The sequence below is a fragment of the Capsicum annuum genome, chromosome 8 (assembly GCF_002878395.1).
Source record: "Capsicum annuum cultivar UCD-10X-F1 chromosome 8, UCD10Xv1.1, whole genome shotgun sequence".
In the NCBI taxonomy this organism is placed as follows: Eukaryota; Viridiplantae; Streptophyta; class Magnoliopsida; order Solanales; family Solanaceae; genus Capsicum; species Capsicum annuum.
The window spans coordinates 151,983,581-151,992,809 of record NC_061118.1 but is presented as its reverse complement, the minus strand read 5'-3'; the positions used below and the strand labels follow the sequence as shown (position 1 = coordinate 151,992,809).

Sequence of the window (9,229 nt, the reverse complement as noted above, 5' to 3'; positions counted from 1 at the left end):
TAGAGGAATGAAAACAACACTTTCGTAATTCGTACATCACTAGTCCCGATACCATATCTTATCCATTTTTTTCTTAGAACTATCAATACCGAATAGCCGATTCGAAACTATACTTTTCGTAACTATACTAATAAGGGGTGGGGAGCAGAAGCGCAGAAGTGAAGTAACGAAAGCGATTTCCTAGGCTTTCGAAATGTGTTTTAATTCCAAGCTTTTTAGAACGGATCGACGTTTGGTACCTGTAAATACACTTTTAAGAATGATTTTATGCCTGGTAAAAGGGACTTCTTTTTCATTTCGATAGGTAGGGTAGGAATATACCTAGGAAGGAAGTGGAAGTGAAGTTCAAAGTTCCGACGTCAATTGGTTACCGGAGCCCTCATTTTATCAAACAAAAAATATCGTATAAAAAAGAAAATCACTTTTACACCCAATAACTCTCATGCTTTCCGTTGGTCAACAACCAACTAAAGTGCTCTATACATCTTCACTACTTGTACAGGCTTGACGGAGTTAAGCTGTGTTGAGGGAATCGTTTTGTCTCAATCAATCCAGAATGCCTCAACTAGATAAATTCACTTATTTCACACTGGATCTAGCACAGATCGTCTCCAGCCCACTTGAACAATTTGAAATAATCCCAGGAAACTTATATTTCTCATTCACAAATCCATCTTTGTTTATGCTACTAACTCTCAGTTTGGTCCTACTTTTGGTTTATTTTGTTACTAAACAGGGAGTAGGAAACTCAGTACCAAATGCTTGGCAATCCCTTGTAGAGCTTATTTATGACTTCGTGCTGAACCCGTTAAACGAACAAATAGGTGGTCTTTCCGAAAATGTTAAACAAAAGTTTTCCCCTTGCATCTCGATCACTTTTACTTTTTCGTTATTTTGTAATCCCTAGGGTATGATACCTTATAACTTCACAGTTACAAGTCATTTTCTTATTTCTTTAGGTCTCTAATTTTCAATTTTTATTGGCATTACAATAGTGGGATTTCAAAAAAATTGGCTTTATTTTTTAAGCTTCTTATTACCTGCAGGAGTCCCACTGCCATAAGCACCTTTTTTAGTACTCCTTGAGCAAATTCCTTATTGTTTTTGAGCATTAAGCTTAGGAATATGTTTATTTGCTAATATGATGGACGGTCATAGTTCAGTAAAGATTTTAAGTGGGTTCGCTTAGACTATGCTATCTATGAATGATCTTTTATATTTTATAGGGGATCTTGGTCCTTTATTTATAGTTCTTGCATTAACCGGTCTGGAATTAGGTGTAGCTATATCACAAGCTCATGTTTCTACGATCTTAATCTATATTTACTTGAATGATGCTATAAATCTTCATCAAAGTGGTTATTTTTTTGTATAATTGAACAAAAGCAAGTCTGAACAGGTATACTTAATTGTGGAGCATTCCGAGTCTTTGCTTTAGGGATCGTTCCAGCGCATCTCCCTACTTTATAGCAGTTATTGCTCCGGTTCCAGAAGGGATATAGCTCTTGCCTCAGCTTTTTCTTTGAAATCAGAGACTGTTCTAATTTCCTACTAAGATAGGCAAGCGGAGGGAGAACTAGACGTATCTTACGAGGCAAAGATAGGTTAGAATGGATAGCTCACGGGTGGGATTGATGGGATAGATCACTATTGTAGAAGGAGGTAAAATTGGGGGAAGAATTATCGCTATAAAGGTCCTCTCCCTCTTAGGAACATAGTTCTAAAGATTCAATCTCAAAGCGGTACTAAAGATTAGGCAGAAGAAGAACTAGAACTCGAATTCTTCGCCCCTCCCCCTGTACCAAGAAGCAAGTTCACAACATAAGGATAATTGGCTCGTCTATTAGAAGTTATTAGTTTATAGAGTTATCTCAAATATCTCGAGTAAGTAGACGGGATGGGTTTGATAGTTAGAGTTCTATTTCTTGGAAGGAAGAGACTATCGGGAAGCTCACTCTCAGCTGGGCTCGAAGCAGAGGGTAAAACGTAATATCTCTTGTTGGTTCAGCTCATTAAGTTATTGCAAAAGAGTCCTCAAAGAAAGCAAGCATCAAGTCATTCTGCACATAGCATACTCTCTCAGTTCTTCTCCTTTTACGACTGGTCGAAGGGGAATGGGGCAATCTCGAAATAGGCCAATTCGAGAAAAGGGTCAAGATAATGTGCTGCGGTCAGAACAAGGAATGCTTTATAGGAGGGTAATGAAAATTATGATATATCTCAATAGTTAACGGAAAGGAATAGGCGAGAGGAGAAGTGTTGTTTGCAAGCAAACCCAATAATGCCACGAGGCAGAGAGCCTTTCGATGAAGCCTGCACCCACTGGGAAAAAAGAATAATATACCTTGCCAGAGTTTCCCCATAAGGGGTCTTAAACAACATAAGAAAAAGCTTCGCCGACTACTTTATCCCCAAGAATGTCATAAAGGTTCTCTCCGGTCTTCCTCAAAAAGACAGCTTTACAGCGCAAGTCAAACTCATGATAGGTAAGCAATCAGGTGCACATGGTTTAGCGGTTTGCTGTGCTCTATGATTTTATTCTTCTCCAAGACCCGATACTTCATATGCTTCTTTAGCTTAGTAGGACTTCAAACACGCTATTTCGTGAAAGATTTCCCAATTTTATTGCTACGGATCCGTTGGAGCAAGCGATTAAGGCCAAGGGCAGAAGAAATGGGGAAATGCCTCTGCCAGAGAGGTATAGAGCTTGTAACCACATGTACGAACTGTCTAGGGGATAGTATGTAAATTAGCTCATAGAGAAAACTGAGAACTAACGCTTAAACTACAGGGATAGGAGGCAGAGCGAGCGTTAAAGAAAAAAGCAAAGCTCTCGGCAAAGTCGTGGATATCTAATTGGATTAGGAGCGGAATCTCCTTTTGATTTGAAAGGTTGATATAGCGGAAATTCCAGTTTTCCCTAAACTAGAAAAAATGAGACAATGAAGTCGCGATGCCTACCTTACCATCTTAGTCCAAATAAGGGTTATAAGGAGGAAGTGGATCATCACCTGGCCCAATAAACTCTATCTTCCCCCTCAAACCTAGTTCTTCCAATAGGGCATACCCTGCTTTATCATCAAAGAGAACTTTCTCATTCTTTCTTAAGAAAATATAAACCTCATTGACGAATCTATGAAATGCTATACCTGGAAACCTTTTAGGAAACTGACTATCAAAAAGATTCGTTAAGGCTATATCGAGTAAAATCCGAGTGATATCTTCCGCAGTGGTATACCGGAGCCACCATTGCTTGTATAGATGCTAATACCTCCCAAATCATCAAAAACAGTGAGCCTAAGAAAAGATGAAATTAGTCTATAAACTGATCCATCTCCAACTAAAGGCTTTACCCACGATTTGATCGTAGAGGTAGGAATATCTCTTATTTATTCCCCCAAGTCAATCCTACACAGTCTATCTACCCTTTCCTCTTGTTGAAGACAAGAATAAAAAAAAGAAAGCAGACAATCAATTCGGTAACCTTCTTTCAGCATCTTACTACGATAAAGACAAAGTAGGGTTATGGATAGCCCCATTAAGACCAATGCATCCTCTTTTCTAGAGGGCATAATTACATGAATTATATCTTCTCCACCGCCTTCCGTAATCATGAATTCTAGCCGCTCAGGTATTAAACCTTTTAAAAAGTCCCTTAGATCTCTCCCCATTACTCGCTTTATTTCTAAGGGTGATAGAATATATCCCCCTCCCCCAGATAATAAGATTTAGCATATGAAAGAGTCTGTCGAGAGGCATATCCATAAATGGAGGATTTTGACTCTAAACGAAGGAATCTGAGCTTTATCAACATTGATAAGCTTTTTAGCTTATGCAGGCAGCTGGTGGAACTTTTCAAAAGTGCCAGAAATCTCCTTATCAATGGCATAATTAGCTAGGCTATCTGCCACATCATTTCCTTCCCTGTACACATGAGAAAATCGAATTTATTTATCCCTCAACAATGTAATAATTTTCCTGACTATTGTATCAACAGCCCAGGGTACAGACACCTCTTGTATCATGATCAGTCTAGCAATGGTTGAATCAATCTCAATCACCACATTTGTGAAGCCTTTATGCACACAAATTTCAGTAGCTAACTGAATAGCCATTATCTCTGAATACATATTAGTTTGAACGGGTAGCAGCACAAAAAAATCGCCAGCAGCATCTCTAAACACCACAGCAAGACCAGTCTTACCTGGATTACCTCTAGATGCACCATCTGTGTTACATTGAATCTATTGTCCACTAGGGAATTCCCAACATACTCTTCTATAATGTAGCCTGGGGATGTATCTCTTCAACTCACTAACCAATTCAGGCCAATTAGAAGACAATCTTTTTATCTTAGGAAACCTGTACACCTATAAATTTTGTAGAGTTGCTAAAACCTGAGAAATTAGCCTATTCAAGGAGATATTACCAGTATACCTTCTTTTCTTTTTCCTCTTTTAGAGCTCTCAAACAACTACACAGGGTAATGTTTGATATAAGGGCTTAAGATATACATTTGTAGGGTGTTTCCACCACCTTTGAAATACCTGCTGTAAGCTAACACCATGTGTTAGACCTGTACCCAAGGAAAAGTACTGCCATACCTTATCAGCACATTGACTTTTCAAAATAGGATACTGCATGGTTTCTACTGTTGGTTAATTATAACACCAAGACCTTAAGGGCATTGTATATCCAACTCTTGTCAGAATGTCATCCAAAGGAAGTTTTTAATGTCACACTCTCCATGAGAAGAAATATATCTTGATTGGCAACCATAACGCTCTAACGCACGTCATTATGGCACTTTGGAACACTACCGATCGCCACCTTTTGCAAGCAATTATCGGTTATAAATGGGAATTATCATACGTTATCTTAGGTGCTTCTAATTTCTTTGGAGATTCTCAATGCAGCATACGCTGAAATCCGCCTAGCTACTTACTACTCTACTTAACAACAAATCCACAATAAAATGGAATGCAAATTGGTCGATAAAAAGAACCGCGCTAGTCGAAATTTGGGGAAAGATAGAGAGCTCTCTAGGCTCTCCTAATCAAATTGAGAGTTCTCTTTGCCAGACCATGAATATGCCACACCCAGCAGTTAGAGGAGTTAATCAAAAAAGTCAGGACTTTTGGGCAAATTTTAGTATCCAACCCATCTCTTTCTGCTGATTCCCCGAGTTGTCAGAATATCTGGTTTGATTAGGACCAGGAGTCCCATTCATTCATTTATAGGAGCGACTCTCTATTCTCGTTCTCCACCGGGTCATCAAGGGATTAGCCAGCTCAATCCATTTTTCCATCCGATGATCTTCACCCAAGGACTCTTCTATCTATATTGGTGATTCCGTTCGGCTGAGCCAACTATCAAAAGTCTTGCAAACAACCTATACTAAGCTAAGCGAGCTAGAAGCTAAAGTGAATCTTTTTTGGTATCTTTTTTTTTCTTTGACCGCGACTTTGTTTGGTCTTCCTCTTTCCTTTGGCCCATATTTCAAAGCTAGCAAAAAGTTTGAGCCTTTGGGATCTTTCTTAAAAGGCGGTAGATCAGTCCTTTTCTTCTGTTGATACTGAGACTGATGCTTTGAATGTCTCCCATATCATTCAATAATAAATATCCACTACTTGCCTTGTCAATGCTAGACTCAGTACCTCGCTTCCTTACTAGTACACCTACTAGACCCATACTCATTACGAATATGTTCACCAGACATCTGACTTAGCAACCTTCTGCTTAGATCGACAATGATAAGGAAGAAGATCTATGAATAATGTGATATAGAAGTCAGGAGCAACGGTCAACTTAGTCAGAGCGAAAGCGGTCAGGCAAGGTTATCGTCAGACAATGTAGTGCAAGCGACAGGTAGCGCTTGCCATATAAAGAAGGTGACTACAATGGGAGACAAAAGCGATGTGGGCTTGCCATATAGATGTAGAACTTGCAAGAAAATTTAGACGACGTTAGAAGTATGTAGCACTAGATAGGTTAGGGTAGCGCTTGCCATAAAGAAGCTAGCAAGAAAGCAGGTCAGGCAGGAGAACGATAGTACAAGCAAGCTAACACGCAGGTGAGGTTGAAGGGGTCTTGCTCAACCTTTAAATTATCGCAAGTGCAACCTTTGACCCCTTTGTCGACAACCTCTCATTTGTTCGACTACTTACGGGGCCTACTGTATTTAGGTATAAGAAGCCCCACCCCGAAAAAGATTGTAAAGCAGTACTCATGTTAAATTGGTCCCTTGTAAGTGAAAGAGCTCATGCCATAAATTGCTAATGAAGATTGGGTCCCCAGTCACTGACAATTGAGTGTGGCATTCCATGCAATGAAACTATCAGTAAATGACGTGTTCATTTTCAAGGTAGATCTTTTTCTTTGCCTTGAAAGATATTACGTATAAAGAGAAAGATAGCCAGTCCTCTTGGGCGGCCGAGAGTGTTATGTAAAAAGGACCAAGGAGGATCCTATCTATCAGAAGAAGGAGGAGAAGTAGGAGCTAGCCTTAGGGGTGGAATCGAAGCGAAGAAATTTATTCATGCCATGACGATCTATATGAAAGGGCAGTTTTGTTGATGTATTCCTCTTGAGAATGAAGAAGAAGAGAGATCTTATTTTTAATAGGAAAATTTGGTCATGTAGATTGATGTGTGAGCAGATGCTAACACATTTGAGGCTTTTAACTCTAAATAATTGCAAAGTATTAAGCAACTTTTGGTTGTTTTTGATTGTTTTCTTGTGCTATTGTAGTTGTAGCAAGGATGGGAGGAAAACATAGGAAAGATGAACAAAATAAGTAAAATCTGGTACAAGTGAGCTGATATGAGTTTGACGGCATTTCTTGCAAGCCGTCAGAGATGTGGTAAGCTACCAGAAAAAGGCATCAGGAAGAACAATGAAGAAGAGTTGCTGGATAAAGGTGACGACATTCTCAATATGTCGTCACAAGTGTGGTATGCCATCAGAAGATACCGTCAAGTGGGATAGAACATAGTGAAATAAGATGAAGGTCTGATGACATTTGCTACACACCGTCACTCCTCTGTTAAGCCTTCGGAGGATATCGTCAGAGTGTGGCAGAACAGGTTAAGGAGGCACGACTTCTGACGACATATCTGAGACACCATCAGAAGCCTGACGATCAACACCAATATGCCTTCACCTAAATTCAAGCCCAGCAGTGATTTTGTTATTTTATTACCTTAATTAGGCTTTAGTATAAATAGCAATTTTGGGGGTTTTTAAATTATCAAGTTTTCACTATTCAGAATAAGAACTTTGGAGAGAGAAACAGGTATATTTTTCTCTTTCACCAATTATTCTTAGTTTTCTTTCTTATCAACTATTCTTGGGTTTCTAACTTGGGATTTAATTAAAGAAATTGCTTGTTGTTTTCCATTTATACGTAAGTTGATTATTATCATCATGAATTCAACTTGTGATTTCTTTCATCAAATCGTGAGTGGCTAATTTCATTAGCCGGGGTTATAGGATCCAAGGATTAGGGTTTGATATGATGCTAGGTGTTTAACGGATTCAAGGAGTAGTAGAACATCTTGAAATTCTGTGGTTTTAACTGAAATCTAGTGGTTGGAAACATTAGATTATGCCTTAGGTTTTATTTGCTTCTATTGGAGAAATAGACTTGAGGAGGGGAATTATCAACAGGGACTCAGAAGCTACCAACCTTCTGTTTAATGATTAATGCCATAACTGGATTAATCTACCTGAGATAACATCCATTTGGATATAGATAAATTATCTAAGTTTGAGAGAATTAGATAATAAATTGTCTAGTGAGGTCGAGAGATAAGTAAGACAGTATCTTAGTCAGGGATATTCTGTTGTTCTACTTATTCCGAGGGTCTCTAGCATTACCTAGTATTTGTCAATATTTGAAACCTTTGGTGATCATAACTCTGGTTTCCCATTTATATTGATAAGAACACTATAATTCAGAAAGTGAAGATTGATTCATTGTGAACTTTAAACCCCCATCATTCGGAAACAATAAACTACCAGTAAAGTATTTCGTAAACAAATTAACGTTTACACCCTATTCCCTGTGGGATTCGACCCCAACCTAGTTGGGTTTTATATTGACAACGATCGCTTACACCCATTCAAAAGTTTAATTTGAGCATGATCATAGATCTTCTATTTCACCGGAATTCGTTGATTGCTCCGTACGAATTTTCAATGGAAAAACTCCTATTCGTTGTAAGATTACTGAAGGAAAGGTTGGTTATAAATTTGGAGAGTTTTCTTCTACACGAAAATGAAGACCTTTGAGAATAAATATTGGATGGGGAAGAAAAAGGGGGAAAAAGTAAAGTCTAAGCATATATGGCACGAAAAGGAAATCCAATTTCGGTAAGACTTGATCTGAATCGTAGTTCAGATTCAAGTTGGTTTAGTGAAAGAGACCACAAAAGTCACCGAATGGGTCAGTATTTTAGTTCTCCTAGATTATAATATCAAAGGAGGACGCTGCAATGCCCGGGGCAGACACATCCGGGGCGAACACGACTTTTCTAAGGCTAGAAGACAACTGGAAGACAACCAGGACTATAACATATCGTGAAAGAAGCACACTGAACGGGCTTGCTTCAATCGTGTCTCCGGGACACAGTTGAATGTAGATATCATGAACGCGAGCTGCAGGATACCAGGTTGAGAAACCCGGGCAACCATTCCCCTATGTGACAATCGTTAGCGCATCCAGGGCCCCGGCGCCCAGCTCAGCTGGAGAGGCCTAGCCTGATCTGAGAAGTGCTAATTCAGTTTGGATAGACTTCATTCAGCATCTAAAGCACACTATGCTCCACTTTATCTATATCAGATCCTCCATTACTTCTTCGCCAATACCTTTTATCTTTCCTTTAGCTGCTACTTTTTCCCAGTCCACGCCCAATTAGAGTAGTCAGTGTGCTGGCTCCGTCCTTCTTTGACAAAATGGATGCTGTAAGAGAGGTTGGGAAGGACTAACTTCACTAAAGAGGGTTTGTCTGTACGCGAGGAAGGTCTTATTCCTTTCTCCTTCCATTGCTTGACTAGGTTAACTTTTCAAGGAAGGGAAGGCATCCGTGTAGGTAGAAAAAGGCGAAGGTCAAGCTATTCTCATCGTTAATTCGGGTTCACCTTGGACCTCGCCCCAGAGTTCTTATGAAGATTCTAGTGGTGAATGTGTATGATAGGGCTCCCCATAAGTGCCAAAGATTGGTGATGT

The 9,229-nt window shown here is 39.3% G+C and overlaps 1 pseudogene; it reads left to right on the top strand.

Annotated features, from left to right (window-relative positions):
• Window positions 1–556: 556 nt before the first annotated feature.
• On the top strand, window positions 557–1,381 carry LOC124886672 (annotated as a pseudogene).
• Window positions 1,382–9,229: the final 7,848 nt, after the last annotated feature.